The sequence below is a fragment of the Echinops telfairi genome, unplaced genomic scaffold, assembly GCF_000313985.2.
Source record: "Echinops telfairi isolate 266 unplaced genomic scaffold, ASM31398v2 ScPeMD7_5868;HRSCAF=6743_0, whole genome shotgun sequence".
NCBI classification, from domain to species: domain Eukaryota; kingdom Metazoa; phylum Chordata; class Mammalia; order Afrosoricida; family Tenrecidae; genus Echinops; species Echinops telfairi.
The window spans coordinates 6,653,834-6,674,278 of NW_022109767.1; positions in this window are offsets into that span (position 1 = coordinate 6,653,834).

The following is a 20,445-nucleotide window of genomic DNA, read 5'->3' on the forward strand; positions in this document are numbered from 1 at the left end:
TCACTCCAAGAAAAAGAAACAAAGGGGCATGGATCTGGAGGGTCACGGGTTTAAAACAATCCTGGACAAGGACTTCATTTCGGATCTTTCTAAGTCCCAATCCCACCACCAGTGCCCTGGAGTTGACACTACTTTCAACTCCTTGTCGGAGACTGGTAATCATGGTGACACACAGTCCACTGCGTGTCTCTCTTCCTCCTTAGTAAAGGAGGCAAACAACAACACCACTCCCGGAACTGGGACAGACAACCCTTTCAAAATAGCTAGATGATTCATGCCTACTTCATATCCTGAACAAATCTAGGTCCACTTCCAATCGTCTGTGAACAATAACCAGAAAAATACACGCAGAACGAGCTGTATCATGAGTCCTCTTGTTAACTATTTCAATCTCGGAGGACGACTTAAATCCTCTCTCAATGAACTAGACAAATAGACACACACACACATCCCTTGCTCTGTAGCCCAAATTTACTCAAAACCTTTAAAGGATATCAGAATTATGCAAGATTAGGAAGAATAGTGGTTTATGATAGGTTCCCAGTCTTTTATTAAATAGCAATATAGTTACTGAGATTATATGTTAAATGGATCCCTGATTTTCCTGGCAAGCAAACAGCATGTGTTATGTAACACTCTTTGTTTAGTTTGAAAAACAAAACAAAACAAAAGAAGCCTACTGATTCCTAAAGAGAAGACACGTTTTTCTCAGTGTTAAATTCCAAACTAAAATCTTACAACTCCACCTTCCATGGATGATTTCTTAGAAAATCTTCCTAGATGTCTGTTTCTGTTGTTTCACAACGTGATGAGGAAGGGTCTCTTTACAGAACAATTCATTTATACCTAGTTCATGAGAGAGGGCTTGGACTAAGGCCACAGCAATGGGAAGGGACAATGAACAGGAATTCATAGTGACTGATGAGCAGTAAGGATATTTAAAAGGAGACATAATAATTACATTTCCTCTGTTTCTCCCTTTAAATACTGACTGTTCTCCAAGCCAGTGTTACTGAAAGCATGGTCCAGGGACCCACTGCTATCTATGAACTTTCCTTGAACTGGGACAGCATGCTGGTAGAGAGGCAGGCTAAAAGAGGAAGCCCCTTAATGAGACGGATTGACATGCGCCCTACAAGAATGGGCTCAAACACAGTGATGATTGTGAGGACGTTGAAGGACAGGGCAGCATTTCCTTCCATTGTACAAAAAGCACGATGAGTTGCACCTGACTCAGTGGCACCTAACAACAACAACATACAAAGAAGTCCTGTCAGATAGTAAGAATTTAAAACTTGTGAAGAAATTTGATAATTATATTTTGCTTGTTGAATTTAGAAGTTTAAAATGTGTGCTTGCCCTTGTAATATCTTTGATGTTTTACTTTTACATAGTTAGTAATATTATTGTATTTTATAAACGTGGCATTCTGCAATGGGTTGAAAATTTAAAGAGCAAAACAAACTAGTTTTCATTACTTTTTGTGGAAACACTTCTGAGTTAGTCCAGGTTGACTAGAGAAACAAATCCGGAGACACTCAAATGTTTATAAGAAAGAGCTTTATATAAAAGAGTGATTGTATATTAAGAAAAGATCCCATCCCATTCCAGATCAAGTCCATAAGTCCGATATTAGCCCATATGTCCGATACCGGTCTATAAATTCCTCTTCAGACTCACGGGACACAGGTAATGATGCTGAGTGCAGGAAGAGCACAGGCCAGTAGATGGAACGTCTTGCGGGTCCAGTGGCGGTGGAAGCATCTTAGTGTTGGCATGGGTCTCCACGTGGCTCCTCCAGCTCCAGGGCGCTGGCTGCCATCAGCATAGCTCTATGAGGCTTGTCAACAGGAAGACCAAGCCGAGTGTGTGTGTCCCACCTCCAGGGAGCAAAATAGGAATTTCTAGAATCCTCAGGAGAAGGCCATGCCCACACAGAGGCCTCATTGGCTATGACCTGATTGACAGGCTAGACTCCACCCCTTTGAAAGTTGACAGATGTATGTAACTGCCACCCCTTCTCTAGAGGTATTTCGATAACTTTCTGTGATCATATACCACCCTCATTTTGCTCTTCTGTACCTCAATGAGAGGAGTCCTTGTAGTAAAGAGGTTAACCCCTTGACGGCTGATAGGTTAGCAAGAGATGGTGAACCATTCCATGGACAGAGCATATGATGACTTTAGACGCTGGACTTACAGGCAACATGCATCCCCAGGGACCACACCAGAAAGACTTCATGTGGAAGCCCAACTGAATGAACTGGGCCCTACCTCAAAACTGCCTGCAACTTGTCAGACCGAAATTCCCTGATGGGAGAGGAAGCAAAGGATGGCCAACTGAAAACTATGGAAATGGCAGTCGTTGGACCTGGGGTAGGACCCCTGGCTTAGTGGTTGTCCAATGAAAGGGGACCCAGAACTGCCACATATTTTGTACCCTAATGCTCCCCTTGTCTTAATATGGCAGTTTTAAACTGATAGGCAAGGATCTGCCCTTGTAAGGAATGTTACAGGAAGCTTTTCCTTAACACCAACCCCCATGCTTATCGCAAACAGAGCTCAATGATTTACAAATTCCATCTGTACAAAGCAACAACTCGTGGATCTCAGTTGACAACTGGACTATACTTGCATGAAGTCCTTTTCTCAACAGTACCTTAAATTCTACCCCATTGGATAAATTATTGTTATCAATGTGTGTTAGACCGGGTTGACTAAGAAACAAATCCAGAGACACTCATATATGTATAAGCGAGAGCTTTATATCAAAGAGAAATTGCATCTTGGGAAAGCATACCAGCTCAGTCTAGATCACAACCGTAAGTCTGATATTAGCCCATCTGTCTGTTACCAGTCCCTACATTCCTCTTTAAATTCATGCAGCACATGCAATCATGCTGAATGCAGGAAGATCACAGGCCAGCGGGTGGAAAGTCCTGTGTGGAGAAGGGACTACAACTTAGCACCTGACCCACAGACTTGGGCTTGCCTGTGATGTGACTATGCAGGCTGCTTTCTTGATATAATTTTTTTCTTACACATATATGAGCATCACTGGTTTTGTTGCTCTAGAAAATGCAGCCTCGCATAGGGAATTTCAGTCGATTCTGACTCTTAGCAATCCTAGGGCAGAATAAAACTGTTCTGTAAGGTTTTCAGAGAGCAGGCGGTGGGTCCAAACAGCTGAACTTTTTGTCAGCCGCCAGGTGATTAACCACTGTGACACCAAAGATTCTTACAGAGGAGTGCCTTTTAAAACTCATTGCCATTGAACTGATTCCGATTCACAGTGAACCTATCGGGCAGAGTAAAACTGCCCTTGTGGGTGTCTGAGGCTGAAAATCTTTAAGGGAGTAAAAAGCCTCGTCTTTCTCCCGTGGAGAGGCGGTTGGTGTGAATGGCTGATCTTGCAGTTAGCAGCCCAGTGTGTAACCCACGACACCGCCAGGGCTCCTTACAGAAGAATTAAGGTACAGAGCTGGTAACAGTGGATTGAGGTGTTCCAGAAAGGTGAAGTAGTGGAACAAGACTGTAAATTGGACTTTCGGGCCATCAGAGCCGTAGGGACAGAGCAGAAGGAGGTAGATCCGCAGCTGATGGGGTGAGCAGGACCACGAAGAATCATTTTCATTTAGAGCAAACCCAAAAGCACATTTAAAGTGTTATGCAAATATAAAGGGTTATTCATATTTGATCTTATCATATGCTTTCTCTTACACTCTTTCCTCTTCTCCCTTAGCTGCCGAATCCACTAAGTAAAAAATGTTGTGTGTAATACTGCTGGGTCATGGCTAAGCCAATGGTTTGTACATGTTATTGCTACTTGTCATGGAGGCCGTCCGTTCTGACTCACGGCAGCCCCATCTGTACAGAGAAGAATTATTGCACAGGACTGTGATCTCTGGAAGTCGAGCGCCAACCTCGCTTCCCAGGCTTGAACTGCCAACCTTGTGGCTCACAGTCAAATGATTAACCATTTTCACCACCCAGCTGCCTGTTCTATCTATGTTGTTGTTGCGAGGTGACCTGGTGTAGATTTCTACTCCGAGTCCCCTGTGACTGAGTAGAATGGCCCCGGGGGAGTTTTCTTGCCTATAATCTTTATAGCAGCAGATCTTTCTCCTGAAGAGTGGCTGGGTGGTTTTGAACTGTCACCCTTTTGGTTAATAGCCAAATGCTTAGGTATTTGTGTGATCAGGGCTCCTTGCCCTACACATAAGGATCAGTAAACTCTTAATTGAAGTATAAAATCAAAATATGGGGAAGGACCCAGGATGATATATATACACCCCTATATACTTTCAAGTTAATGTGTTTACTATATTTATCTTGAAAATACATAGACCCTATGGCTTACATTCCTTTGTATTTGTCATAATAGTCACCCCAGAGCCTAGAAGGCAGTAAATTCTCAAGTCATACTTGCTGATAAATTTGCTGGTAATATATATCAGTTACCTTCCACTTTCCACTTCACATGAGCCCCAGTGGTGCAGGAGCTAAGTGTTCGGTTGCCAACCGAAAGGTGCAGTCCAAACCCAGCCACCCACTCACTCCACAGGACAAAGGTATAGTAATGTTTCCATAACAATGTACACCCTTGGAAATCCTATGGGAGTGGTTCTAGTCTGTTCTGTGAGGTTGGTTATAGGTGGACGCAACTCCAAAGCAATGGGCTCTTACGGGTGGCAGTGGGCAAGGGGCAAGCCATCTTTGGGCCGCAGCTAAAACTACAACGTAATTATGTTCCATTGCCTCTGAGTGTATGGACTATCGCACCCCTTCCCCACTGCAATCCAGATATGCTAGTGTACCCGCTAAATGCCCCCTTCATCGACGTTCCATTAATCTCCTGGAGATAACACTGGGCTCATTAACTAAATGTCAGGTAGGCACCGAAGCTACTTTGCATTTCACTTCATAAACCAGAGCAATTTCAAGTAATTACTCATATCTTTGTGAAAAGGAGCCAAGGCATAGCCAGTTAAACCTGCTAGAGATCTGTGGGTGAAAGAGCTCATAAAGTGAAGGGGTTTGGGGAGAGGAGCCTCGCTTCCTCTGCCAAGGATTTCAAGGCAAGCAATTATTTACCCTAAAAGAGGACACAGTTGACTTGGGGGAAACTCAGAAAAGCTACTCCAAATGTTTCCTGCATACTTTTACAAAATAGTAAATTGTCCAATTTACTGCCTGGGTCTAGCTTATTTATCTGAAAGCTTATTTTAGTAACTAGGCTGAATTATAGGCTCCCTTTTAATCCAGTTTCTCACATTAAGGTAATTTACTTTCTAGAATTATGAGCCGTCTTTATACCATTTGCACTCGTAAAGAAATGAGTTATAAAATGTATGGCTTGCCACACGGTAATTTTCAATATATGGATTATCATTTGGACTTATTTTAACTCTGCACACTTATACATTATGTAGTATTCTTAAAAATGCTTTCAAGAAGGGAATGAAATTAGGTTACTTTTATTAATGCGCTACTCAATGTAATAGACTAATTATGATAATAGGTCATCAGAAAAATTATAGGTGATTCTATATTACTATACAGAAAAGATCATGTGTATGATATTCATTACTAGAAAATGAGTTTATCCCGCAACTCACAAAGTTACACATTTAAAGCTTTAAACAAACTGACCCAATTTTTAATTATGTGGATTCTGTAGTCCATATTATCCATAATGTAAATGACATCTTTCTCTCCTCTGAAAAAGACAGTCATCTATTAGCCTATTAGGCAAATCAGCTACTCTGAGGCAGGAATGATAACATGTACTGACCATGGACTATATCCAGATATTTTGAGGGAGTCTCTTGTTTAAATTTCACAGGTAGTTTCTAAAGTATTTGCCTCATTTTACAGAGGAGGAATATTAGTTTGGGAAATATAAATAATCATCCAGGTGCAAATAACTAAAGGAGCCCTGGCTGGTGTTTGAAGACAAAGCCTGACTTATTTCATTTCCACAAAATTTCTTCTTTAATTAAACAGAAAACCACAAAATAATGCTTCCACTACATGGAAAGTATCCATGTTTCCTCTTAAAATATAACTACAATATTCGTTGGTAAATGCCTTCAGTTTTCACTAAAAATATTGCTAAACTTTTTTTATTACCTTAACGAGTAGCTTCAGCTAGTTATACACACTTGGCCATCAGACATTAAGGAGGCTGGTTAGACAGGATGTGGAGGTCCCTGCACCCAGTAAACAAATGACTGGGAAATAAAGGCTGGTCTATTCACCAAGTAAGAAGGACCCCTTAAGAGATTAGCTAAACCAGAATGGGGTGCGGAAGACCCCTGAGAGGAAGGCATCCTCTGGTGATTCCCAGAAGAAGAATCCTAGCAGCGCGAAGAACTAGCAAATGAGTCAATCAGGCCATCCGAAAAGAATGTTCAGGAGCACGGCTGAGGAAGCATGGACTATTCCAGTCACCGAAACAATTTCTTCCAGCCGGAGTATAGAAAATAGAGGTTGAAAGTAAAGGAGCCAAGAAGGGCGATCAATGATACGGGGAAGTTGACTCAGGGCCAATTGCCCTCGAGACCATAAACCATGTTAAGGCATTTGAACTCTCCTGAAAGAAGGATTTGGGCCACAGGAGTGAAATGGTTGGATTTGTATTTTAAACAGATTATGCTGAGGACAGACTGATGTGTGACCCGAAGCAGAGTAAGACTGGCTAGATAAGAAAGCAGCAGACAGCTCCCATAGCTAAAGCTAGAAAACTGCTGACGTTCTTGACTACAGTAGTTGCGACAGGAATGGCATGAAAGAGCAAATTCCAGAGACTTTCAGAAGGTAGACTGTACAAGGCTTGGTGAATCATTCATCATATTAGGGTAAAGGAGACCAGAAGGAATCTAGAGAACTTCTCTTTTCTGACAGAGACAAATGCGTTCCCTGTGGGGTGATTCACCAGAAAAGTACCTACTGAAGAAGCAACCCTTTTGAGAGGAAGGCCCAGAGTTCATGTTTAGACGCAGGAGTCAGATCAATGGGAGACATCCTAGTGGAGTTTGGGGGTATGTCTGGGGCGTGGGAGAGAGGACACAGACCCAAGAGTCACCAACGTGTATGTCATGTTTGAAGCCCTGGGAGTAAACAGAAACATGTTAGCTGGACACACGTATTCATTGGGCGGGAAGGGTAAGAGGAGAGAGCCAGGGATCACGAATATGTAAGGAAGAACAAGCAGCTGAAGAGGTCAAGAGAGGGAAGCACAGAGAAATGGACAGCTGGGAGAAAATGGTGTCACGGCAGCCAAGGCACAGGAGCTCCAGGGAGAGGGTGCGCCCTGCAGGGTGCAATGCTTCCGAGAGGGTCAGCAAGATAAAGCGTGGACAGCGTACAATGGACTGGGTAACAGATGCCATTGACCAACATAATGATAGCTGGGGCAGTGGAGTGGTGGGAATGGAAGCCAAGTTCAAGTTCTCATCTGATAGAATTTCCTGAATGAAACAAAGATATCATCCACAACCCTTTCTTATGAAAAGGCATGGTGCCAATTATACAATCTACATTTCTTCCCAGCACTTTGGTTGACAATAAAATAAGCCAAGGATTTTGTGCATGGGACAACTTTCGTGCCTTACTATTGTTTGTGTTCGTGCGACCTTATCTGTAAAATGGGCTAGGAGCAGTCTTATAGTCTTCAACCTAAGAAAATACTTTATGGAAAATACTGAAACTCCAGAGAATTGGATTGTTATTCTCATGAAGTGTCTTTGGTCCTTGGGCTCATTCTGAAGCACAGCCACCCCAGGCATGACACCGGGTTAAAGTGGATCTCACCTGTGAGAGTTTTCATTAAATCAAACTAGCGCGATGTGTCCATGGAACATGATAAGAAATATAGAACATGATTCCAACTCTGATGAGCACAGTGATTCATTTCTGTTCTCTTACATTTTAGAAGATCATTTTTGATCAAATTAGGCATTTCTGATGTGTTGGTGCTAAGGGTTAGAATTTGCCCCCAAAGTTTGATCAGTCAGAATAGCCCTGGCTGTGTAGTAGATTACGTGTTGACCCACTAGCCACAAGGTCAACAGTTTGAAGCCATCAGCCATTCCATGGGAGAAAGATGAGGCTTTCTGCTCCATAAAAGATTTACAGCCTTGGAAACCCACGTGGGCAATTCCACTAGATCCTGTTGGGTTCTAGAAATTGACTCATTGGCAGTAAGTTCATTGTTGTTTAGTTAATCATCTTATATATTTTTTATTATTGAGAATTTTCTTTACAAGCTTGCCTGAATCAGAGCAATAACGATATTTACCTCTTGCACTGTTTCAAGATTCCATCTTCTGTCTTACCATTAGGTTGCTTTAGCTAAGATTTAAACTGATCAAGACAGGCACAATTACTTATTCTTGCTTTAGCATGTCACCTGACATTAATTACTCTGGTGCCATGTGGTTTAGCGGGTAAGGGTTTCAATGAGATATGAATGGTCGACAGTTGGAAACCACCAGCCGCTCCGTGAGTGAAAGACTGGACTTTCTACTCCCATAAGCAGTTTCAGTCTCAGAAACCCACATGGAGTCTCTTTGGGTCAGCATTGGCTCACTGACAGTGAGTGGGTCATGTTACTTAAAGAGTGGCCTAAATTGGTAATTTCAATGATATTGTGTGTGTGTGTGTGTGTGTGTGTGTGTGTGTTGAGGAAAGTGTTTCCTCCCTGATTGGAGAGAGAAGGAGTGAGAATACAGAGAGAAGCACAGAGAGAGGAGAAGAAAGTCCTCCTTCAGTCCTGCTTCCAGGGAAAGTAAGCATTCTGGAGGAACGGAGCCCGTCTTTTCTCTATGGAGTGGTAAAGCAATCAAAGGGTAACACTGGAGAGTTGGTCCCTTCGGCACTTGTTGCGGAGTGACGTTCAGTTAGCACACCTGCCTGCCACGCTGGAGAGTTAGGTTCCACTCCCAATCGAAGTGCTCGGCATGCAGTCGCCACCCAGCTGTCTGTGCAGGCTTGCATGTTGTTAGGAGACTGAACTGATTTCAGTGGAACTTCCAGGTTAAGACAAGCTAGGAAGAAAGGCCTGTTTCTCAAGGATCTAGTTCTGAAAATGAGACAAGGAAAACCCCATGCATGGATGACAACAGTCCTATTGGCAACTATTTCGTGGAAATGGTACCAGACAAGGTCATAGTTATTTCCCATGTGCTTGGGATTGCCATCAATTGAGGCCAACTTGATGGTAGCTATTAACGACAAATAGATAAACCTATTTTTTGTAGAGCAATCTCTTGCAATTGATGTAGCTGATTTATACACAACACATGCCAGACTATCCATTTGATCCCAAGAGTTACTGGAAGAGTAAGAATTTCATTAGGATCTTAATTTAAAAAAGAATTTTAAGTTTCACCATGAGCCCAAGTTGATCTCTCATAAAAATTTGGAACCTGCTGCTCTATTCCAACAAAAAGATAGCAAAAGATAGTTTAATGAAGAATTAGGGTAAAAAAATAGTCTTCATTACATATTGGACAGGAAATTGATCTCCAAAATCTATAGCAAACTTCAACACTTCCACCCATACAAAAAGATGACTATCCCAATTTAAAAATGGGCATAGAACAGGAACAGATGGTTTGCCAAAGAAGAGATCTAGATGGCCAGTAGACATGAAACTCATGCTCACAATCAGTAGCCCTCTGAGTGATGCAAATCAAAACCATGGTGAGACACCACCTACCCCAAGCCTTGAGAGTAACGTTCAGTGAAGCACAAAACAAAACATTCTGGAGGGATGTGGACAAACTGGGACCTCAGACCCTGCTAGTGGGGAAGCAGCGTGGGGCTTCTCACTAGGGAGAGCAGAGTGGGGTTTCCCCAAACACTTGGGAATGAAAACTACATATGACCGCACAATAACGCTCCCTGGTTACATACGTGACAGAAATAAGGAACAGAACACACACCATGTTCACCGCCAAAGCACTGTTCACAATAGCAAGACGATGGGAAGAATCTAAAAGCCTCTTGGTGGAAGAATGGGAAAATAAACGTTTATGCATAGACACAATGGGAAAAAAACTACACATTGTTACAGAACCGTGATGAAACTGTATAACACCTTATGTTAGGCTAGGTTGTCCCAGGAAACAAAACCAGTGACACTCCTCTATCTATAAGAAAGAACTTTAGGTCAAGAAGGCGTCTCAGTCCAGTCCAACGCAAGTCCATGAGTCCAATGGTAGCCAGAGCCTTCTTCAGACTCACCTAGCTGCAGGCTGACGATGCAGAAAGATGAAACGGGAGGGAGGGAGATCATAGGTCACTGTCAAGAGCATCGAAGGTTGGTGGGAACATGGTGGGGCTCCAACAGCTCCCAGGGCGATGACCCACAGGGGCCAGCCATAGAGACAGGCACAGAATTCAAACAAGCAGGAAGGTAAAGGGCAAGAGAGAGAGAGGGGTTCTCAGTGACTCGTTTATAAACAGGCCACACCCCCACGGACGCGTCATCAGTCTGTGATCTGATCGACAGACTCGACTCGACTCTGACCGTTTTATCCAGGTACAAACGCACATAAAATCGCACCACCACACACCGCCTGACATGGATAGCTTTGGAGCACATTTTGCGGAGGGAAGATAGTCAAATACAAAAGGATCAATATTGTATGACACTACTAGTCAGGAAAATGTTCTCATACTAAAAGGACCCGTCTTTGATGATGGATGGGAGTGGGAGGGGACGTGAGGGAAGGGAGAAACGGTCAAAGGTGTTAACGTGGGTGAAGGGGAAGATAATACAAGGTGGGGGCAAGCAGTGGGAAGTGGGGGAGGACATAAAACAAACCATTAGGTTTGGGAACTTCTTTAAGTTGTTGAATATATAAAAAACGATGAACTGATATGTAAACTCCGACCTGATTAACAATAAAAGTATCTTTAAAAAATAGCTTTCATTACCCCCCCCCAGCAAAGCAAGAAACAGTTAATTTAGGTTTCTTCAAAAGAAACATGCTTTTTCATCCTGCAATTACAAGTGTGGCATTTTAAAAAGAATCTGTTCTAGCTATTAATAAATGACACAGCATTTTAAAGTTTTGGGTCAATTGGATATAAAAGAAGCAAAAATATATAGAAAAAAATGAACTTCAAAGTCTTGAAGTTAAACCGACATGACTATGCATGATTTTTGATCCACCATTGTAAATGGCAATATCATAAAGGAGAACATAATTATACTAATTCTACTTAGAAGGAGATATAGACTTGATGGAACAATAAAGAGTTGGTTCCTTTTGTTTATAGATTCTAATTAACTTTGAAACGAGTGCATTTCTGTTCTAAACAAGAATTTGGATTCTCTTTCTGGACGAAATGCATGTCAGACAAGGAATTCTCTAGGCAATGATAAGAAACTTGAGCAGGAGGCCAGGAGGAAGAGGGCGCCGGGGAGGAAGGCCCACGGAATAATGATGATCCTACAGAGAACTCAAATCCAGCAAAGCCTTCTAGGTAGAAGGGAAGCAGAGGGCACAATGTCCACAGACAGGTGCAATTAAAGGGCCAGCGACTGGAAAATGAGCAATGGTGCCGGGGAACAGAGGCCTCCCCGAATTGGGATCTCGCATGATTGTATTATGAGCGCTTGCACCGGGAAGAAGGAGCGAAGACAGCGAGAAGAAAGCCACAGGAGCGGCTCTTGGTGTGCGCTGATTGACGTGTGCGCTGATTGACGGAAGCAGGGATGGCACCGAGGCCGATGAGAGAAGGGCATCCACCCGAAACCGGCTGCTGGAGCTTGACACCCAGAGACCTTTCAGCGTGTCCAGCAAAAAGGTCGGCGACGCAGAACCGAAGCACAAAGGAAAGGGACAGACCCGCTGCTGGGTCTCGAATAACAGAGCGATCACTCTTCCATTTGGTTTCTCTCTCCCCCATAAGAACCTGCCGTTCGCGGGAAGTGAAGGAGGCTATTGTGGTGAGCATTGCTTCTTCAGGATCGAGTCTCGGAAGACAACTGGAATGCGAGGGCATCCCAGTGGCCTGAAGGGCTTACCAGTGTGGTCATCCCTGAGAGTTTCGGAGCAATCGTGGTGGCAAGGGGAAGAGGAGGAGAGCTTCATTGTTCCAGAAGGAAAGGGAGGCAGTAATGTGGTGTTTGGTAAGGAAGAGGGTGAGGGGCGGGGGTGCGAAAGGGAAGACCCTTGGTGAGATGGACTGATGCAGTGGCTGCACTAATGAGCTTAGACCGAGGAGCCACCGTGAGGAGGTGGGCAGGGCTCATTCTTTGGTACACAGGGATGCTGTGTGTCTGGTCCCGTTCGATGGTATCTCACAGCAGCAACAAGATCAGCCACAGACCAGTGTGCTTTGTGATGAGTTCCGGAAACAATGACATGGTTCGTAGTCAACCATTGATTTGTGACCTTTTCGGAAAGCATTCACCAACCCTATGAGGACACGTTAAAATAGTTTGTGATTAAAGTAATAGGAAGACAAAGTAAAATAATTGCATGCATGCCTCATTCTTCTTGCTTTTTACGGAGGCCTACTAAGCCCTGGTGGCATAGTGGGTGATGCCTCCAGTTGCTACCCCCGAGGGCAACAGTTGGAAGAAAGATGAGGCTTTCCTACTTGGAAGCCCACAGGGGCAGTTCTGCTCTGTCCTGTAGGGTGGCTGGCAGTCAGAATTGACTCTGTGGCAGTGAGTTTGGTTTGAAAAATAGTAGCTATGAATATTATATTTATCGGAAATTCTGACGTCAGCCACACGGTTCATCAATTTTAATGACATCCTCTAGATTTATTTCAAACCTAAGATTTGGTGGTTTGTGAAAAATGCATTGTTTTCCTCGGTAACCTTGGAAAGTTTTTATTATTTTAAAGAGCAATAAAAATTGAAGACTTATGTCAACCATGAGTCCAACGGACCCCATTCGTCACCACAACCCCGAGACCAGGAGAACTAGATGGTGCCCGGCTACAGCTAACCAGCCACTCTAGAAGGGATCCCATTAGAAGATCTTGAATTGAATGGGAGAAAAATGTGAAACAAAACTCAAAATCACAAATAAGACCAGGATTACTGAGTGATTAGAGACTAGTGGAACCCCAGGGGTCCTCAAACTATGGTCCTCGGGCCACATGCAGCCCGCCAAGGACATTTATCTGGCCCGCCGAGTGTTTTTGTGTTTGCCACCGCTGCCTGTCCTGCTTAGCAGCTGACTCACCGAGTGTGCATAGGAATTTGTTCATAGTTTTTTTTAAAATTATAGTCCGACCCTCCAACGGTCTGAGGGACAGTGAACTGGCCCCCTGTTTAAAAAGTTTGAGGACCCCTTCCCTAGCCTATGACCCTTCATCACCCTGCAGGTCACTCAGGGAAACATACTCACTCCCGTAGTTCAATTTTCAGCCAGACAATAGATCTATAAGGGAAGTAATGACACATATTGTGAGGTACACTCAGGTTAGAATAATCAAGCATTTAAGATCAAAAGGGCAGAGTTTAGCAAAGAACAACATTCAGAAGGGGAGGGGAAGAAGGAGTAATGGAAAGAAAGCACAGGGAGGAAATGAGGTAAGGGGGGTGCAATCAATGAAATGAAAACAAGCATCTATGAATTATTGAGTGGAAAACTAAACTATTCTATAAACTTTCACCTGATTCAGTTCTTAAAAAAATAGACATTTAAAAAACATGTTACGTATTTGACAATCTTGCAAATAAAACCTAATAAACGTCTATGGAACATAATAAAAAGGACCATGTTGATTAATGTAGTATGAGAGGTACGTGAAACCTGTTATGTATGAGCAACACATACATGTAGCCACTATAAAAAGTTTTACACTACAGCATATACTATGCTTCAAATTTCATGTTGATCACTAAGGAGAAAAAGGGCAAGCTGTAGAATCAAACTGCCTAGGTTCAAATCCCAGCTCTACTTATTATCGAGGGCAGATCACTAAACCACTTAATTTCATATCTATAGAGTAGGAAGACTAAATATCTTATAGAGTGAGTATTACATCAAACATCTAAAAACAACACACATACATGTTCAATGGACACTGTGGTTGTTCTTAATGCGGGTAATTGTTGTTGGTTGTCCTTGTGTTGATTCTGACACATCACAGCTCTATGAAGCCAAGTAGAACTGTCTTCTAGGGTTACCTGCACTGAGATCGATATGAGACCTGCTGATGGGCTTGGTTTGAACTGCCAACCTTTCTGCTCACCACCAAATGCTTAACCGTTGAACCATCAGAGCCCCTTCGTGGTGGTAATGGGAGTGGTCATTTTTGAAAATGATGGGAGCAGGAGGGCTTGCCCAGTAGACTTCTTGTCTTTGACGCAGGAGCCCAACTTCAATTCCCAGCCAATGGACTTCATGCACAACCACCACCTGTTTGCCAGTCAAGACTTGCTTGCTGCTGTGACGCTCACCGGGTTTCAGCGGCGCTTCCATGCTTAGACGAGGAAGAAAGGCTTGGTGATCTACTTCCCAAAAAGTAGCCAGTGGAAACCCGACGGGTCACACTGGTGCAATCACAAAGCCAATTATGGGACTGGCCAAGGATTGGGCATGCTTAATTCTGGGGTCACCTTGACAGTAACTGACAAGAACAATAGTTTACTAACTGAGCAGTCATTTCATTTGCCTCAGAGCAAGCCAATCAACAACTTTCTGGATGAAAAAGGTCTTTTCTATCTGTATCAGGTTCGTTGCAACAGACCAAAAGATCAATATGGGTTTGCTTTCCCCTTCTACCCTACCAAATTCAGTGGTGCTGTTCTTGAGCGGATTCTGTAGTTTGCCATGTCAGGGTTCTCTTGGGTCACTGGGCGGCTGCAGCTGCTCCAAACATCACACCTTCAGTGTGCAAAGCAGGAAGGAAACAGGAGGAGACACTCATCATAGGGCTCTGAACTCTTATCAGGCAGGAAAATCATTCTCAGACATCCTCCCTCCCCTCCCCTCCCCTCCCCCACAGACTTCCCCTTACATCATCTCACTGGACACGTGGCCATTTCTGGTTGCAAAGGAGGCCGGGAATTGAGTGTCTGTCACTTTCAGCCACCGCACTGGGAAAGGAGAGCCATTCAGGAAGAAAAAAGTGAAGCAAGGTTTGCCACCTGATTTGATCCCTGTGTTTTCTCTTCATCACCAACCAAGCATAGTAACCTCAAAGGCCCATCTCAGTTCTCTGCCAGCATAGACTGCTCTCCCTCAATCTCTGCCCAAATGTTCATTATCAGAGGTAAACAATAATAATAATAATCTCCCTTTCCCTGACACAGCACACAGGTGTCTGCCAATTTAGAAATCTATAAGTATCCCTAAAAACTCTGGGAATTGCTGAGCCAGATGGTCTCTCACCGTTGGGTCTGCCCCATGACTCACTCTTTTGTTCCTTGTCTTTCAGACTTTCTTTCTCAGAAATCCCCCTGATCTCATCTCCCTGTTTTCTTCCTCTCCCATTAGACGGATCAGATGGCTTTTCAAACTATCGCCTTCCCCTTCTAGCAAAGCAACAGCAGGAAAACGGCTGGTAGGAACAATAGCATATAAGGGGTTGAGTGTGTGTGTGTGTGTGTGTGTGTGTGTGTGTGTGTGTGTGTTGAGGGACTGGGGATGGAGAAACTAGAATTGCCTTCACATTTCACCCAATTCACTCCCAAATGGATGATAAAAATAAATCACGCCTTTTTTTTTGTCGTTCCCAGGCATGATTTCCTGCCCTCTCCTCCCTGTACGCCTACTGGTCCCACCTCCCAAACAAGAAAAAGAGAAAAGAGAAGGGGCTTAGAAAGACCCTCATTGGCTCAAAAAGGAAAACAGAAAATCCTCATCTCACGAAGGCTTGCTCTTTGACAGAGCCTACAGCAGGACCACAGGGACCTTCTACTGCCTGCCACTCAAAGGAAGCTTGTGGCTTCTCCCCACCTCCCCACCCCCACTCAACTGAGACAGTCAATGCGCACGCGCCATTGAAGACGTAAGACTAAGATCGTTCAGCATCAGTCAAAACCATAAAACTCTAGAGAGATACATGATGGGCCCCACAAGCGCCGGACAAGGAGGTTGAGGCTTAGCCGCCACCTGAAGAGGACAGTCCACCTCACAAAGGGCAGGGAGGTGCAAGAGAGCAGCATCATGACCAACCTCCCAGGTTGCTTGCTTTAAAGAGGTTTGGGATGGTCCGAAACGTGGGCTTTATGCTGGGTGGTGAGGTCCCCCACCGTCAGAGCCCAGTCACAAATAGGAAATGTCCCCAGCAGAGAAGCGAGATGGGGCATCACCTGGAATGCCATCCTCTCTGACACAGCCTTGGTAGAAGGGGTTGGCAATGTGACTCTGGAGAGAGGGGAGGACACCTGAACACACACATGCATGACCTCGAACGTGGAGAGCTACAGTGGCGTGCGGCCAGGAGCCATGGCTCCGAGTTGCCAGGAGGTCAGCTGTAACTCCTGGTGACCTTATCTAGCACATAATGCTCCTGAGTCATCTTCAAGGTCACTGGCATGTTTGAGCCCACTTTGAACCTCCAGGGCTTCACCTCCTGCTCGATCACACTCACTGCTGTTTGAGTGGATGCCCGCTAGAGCAACCCTACAGGACCAGTAGAACTGCCTGTTTCCAAGCTTCCGAGTCTATAATTGTTGATGGGAGTAGAAAGCCCTGTCTTTCTCCCGCTGGCACTACAGTGGGCAATATTCCACTGTGACTCGTAGGAAAGTTTTCAGAAGTCAATCATGCACTTAATCTTCCTTCCTAGTCTTCGTCTGTAAGTTCTACTGAAACTTGTCCACTGGGGGTGACCCTGCTGGATGTGAACTACCAATAGCTGAGCTGCCAGCATCGTAGCAACGAGAAAGCCACCAGGAGGACAAGCCGAGAGGTGGGGAAGACGACCCTTGTTGGTAGTTGATTACTGGCCTCCTGATTTAGATAAAGCTCCTCCTCATCTCCTGGTAGTGTAGCCGCTTCGGCATTGGGCTACTAACTGCAAGGTCATCAGTTTGGACCCACCAGCTTCTCTGGAGGAGAAAGATGAGGCTTTCTGCTGCTGCAGAGATTTACAGCCTCTTGGGAGAAAGAAGTGACAGTCTGTTCCCCTAGAGACGACAGCCTTGGGATCCCTTTGGGTCCAGGAGTCAAGAGTTGACACACGCTAGACTAGTACTGGATTTCGTGTGTGTGTGTGTGTGTGTGTGTGTGTGTGTGTGTGTGTGTGTGCCCCCACCCCCTTATGGGGCAGCAGGGCTGGGGAGGACATGAGGACAAAACTAGGTCTTCTATGCTTTTTCTCAGTCCTTCAGATCCAAGGATTAAATGGGTAGTTCTCTTGGCCTTTTACACCTGGAACTTATGCTAGCAGTGCTCAGGGTCAAAGGGCACCAGGCAGAGGCAGGGACGAGAGAGCAGGACAACAGCATGTCGCTGGCCACGGCTGATTCCTTGGGTCTTCTGAGAGCCATCAAGAGGAAGGGGAGGGGGCTGCTGTTGGAGGTGGGTCTTTGTGTTACAAAAGAATGCGACACCCCAGCAGACTGGGGAAGCCTCTGTTTTAGTGGACAGGGCTCTGAAGTATGCTGGATTTTACCAAGAAACTCCTTTGCAAAGACTACGGTTAATGACTGCATTTTCTTACCAAATATATGTATTTTGAAAACTCTCAGAGAAAGTACTTTGATATTTTTAAAAAGGAAAACGATGTACAACCTCAGAAACCCACAGAGGTTGTTCCCCTCTGCCCTAGAAAGTCGCTATGAGTCAAATAGACTGGCGGGCAGTGAGTTTGGTTGGCTTGGGGAGTTTTCAATTCAGGGGCACAGAAGCTGCCTGGACTGTGAGTGTTGGCCTGCTCTTGTTCAGTTCCTCCCGGCTGGACTTAGAGCAGCCTGCAACTCTCCCCAGGTGCCTAACGCTGCACAGGAGCATTGTGGAGCGCTCCACAGAACACTTGCAGGACAGGCACCTTATCTTTGGTGGATTGCATAATAAGCAAGGTGGTGCTCAGACCTCCATTTAAGAAAGACTGTTAGCACATTCCATTAGGGGATAATCCTATTAAGGTTCCAGAATTCAACTGAATAGGGATTTGCAAGGGAATGCAATGTTCTGCGGAATGTTAATATCTCTAAAACTACTGAGCAAATGCAATAATGAATTGTAATAACTCCTTGCCTTTGTGAGCTGCTTTTAGATAGCAAGCACTTAGACACGTATGGTTTTATTTACCGTCTGATGAATCACCAGGAAATCCTACCTGCTGGAGATGGCTACCAATCTACTGTCACGGAGTTTCTGACTGCGGGTCCTTCCCTGGTCCTCACCGCAGTGGTTGTTAGCTGCCTTCCTGGTGACCTCAGGACAACAGAATGAAATGATGCCCAGTCCCGTGCCAGCTTCGTGGTGGTGGGAGTGGCAGAGTACGTGGCTGTTTTTGTGTCCTCCAAGGTGGGAGGGAGGAACGCGGCTCACCTTCCATCCGCCAACAACGTCCAGCTGCCATCCGCAGGGTTACCATTGGCTCGTGCTCAGAACTAAATCCCAGGCCGTGCTGCCTACCTGCCTTCACCTGGAAGCTCCGCTGAACCCTGCCTACCGTGAGTGACGCTGCCGGTGTTCCGAATGTCACTGCCCCGCATCATGGGGTCACGCAAGGATGACAAACTGACAAGTGAGTGGGTGGGGCTTCTTTAGAAGGTTTGCTTTGCGACTAACTCTATTGTTTTTCCTTTTTGGTCGTCCACAGTGTCTGTCTGTCGATACAGCTGCCACTTTTATTGTGACCCCTTTGCTCCTGATAGAAGGTCAAACTCACAAAAGACAACTGTCCCGTGGAGAATATAAGACATATTTATCATGAACGGCTCATGTAGTGTGCGAACCACCTCCACCAGAAACATTTCTGTTCCAAAACGTAGACATGCAGAGATCCAAATTCCACACGAGCATAGTCTATCGGCATTTACCAGGGGATTTCTAGGAACCGGAATTCTCAACAAGACCCTCGACAGTTCTTCCGCGTGCTGACAACTCAGGGAAATCATCCTCCTGTTCCAGGAGAGCAACTTAGAATAAGAAGGGACTTCAAACCATTTGTGGAAACATTCATCATCTCTATAGCGTTAAATCCTGCCCAGCTGGCTACCGGGTAAATAAATGGCAAATAAAGAAAAGGCACTTTACAAACAAAAGACATTTACAAAAAGTAACCAGATGTAAGGACTAAGGACATACCAAGTCCTAGAGCAGAGACTACCCGAAAACCCAAGCCCATTCTGACTCATTGCAATCCTATATATAAGGTCCCCAAGGCTGTAAATCTTCACGGAAACAGACAACCCCATCTTTCCCTAGTGGGATGGCTGGTGGATTTGAACCCCTAATCTTGTGGTTAGCAGCCCAATGCCTAACCCACAGCATAACCAGGGCTCCTTGGAGTTGGGTCTCACCAAGCCAAACACACTGCCATCACGTCCTTACCAACTCATAGTGACCCTACAGGATAGGGTAGAATCACCTGTGAATTGCTGAGACTGTAGGCTCTTACGGGGCAGATGGAAAGCCTCGTCTTTCTACCTCAGAGCAGCTGGTGGTTTTGAACTGCTGGTCTTGTAGTTAGCAGCCAAACTCAGGACCACTATGTCATCAGAGCTCCTCTTAGTTGAGATGAAGGTTAGGAAAATGATGCACAACATTTAAGGTAGAAAGTAAAAATCTCAGGGCTATTATATATAACATTTAAGTCAACATTTAAAGATAAACATTCATGCAAAAATTACAAGTTTCCATAAAGACAAGATCTGTATTTGTGTTAATATGCTTTTGCTTCTGAGTCCACGATAACTGCACACAGCACAACTAGAGGAGACCTTTCCTTTTCTGGGTCAGCTTGCCACCAGATAGACTTTGTCCAGACTTCTAATTCTATCTAAAGGTGGAGCTAGGAGCCCTGGTAGCCTATGGGGTTAAAAGTTGTCTAACTTCAAGGTCAATAGTTCGAATCCACCAGCTGCTACACAGGGGCAAATTGAGGCTATCTGCTCTCATAAAGATTTACAGCCTGAGGATGGGGAAATAGATCTATGTGCATATATTTATAGGTTTAGGATTAAGGTAGCAGATGGACATTGGGCCTCCACTCAAGCACTCCCTCAATGCAAGAGTAGTCTGTTCTATGAAACTGGCATTCCATGATCCTCACCTTCCCAACACAATCACTGAAGACAAAGTGGGGCATAAACAAATGTGGTGAAGAAAGCTGATGGTGCCCAGCTATGAAAAGATACAGCGTCTAGAGTTGTGTTAGTCTGGGTACTTTAGAGAAAGAAATACACAGAAACTCGTGTATAAGAGAGAGTTTTATATAAAGGGTAAGTGCGCATCAAGAAATCATCCCAACCCAGTGCTGCCCAAGCCCACAAGTCCAACATTA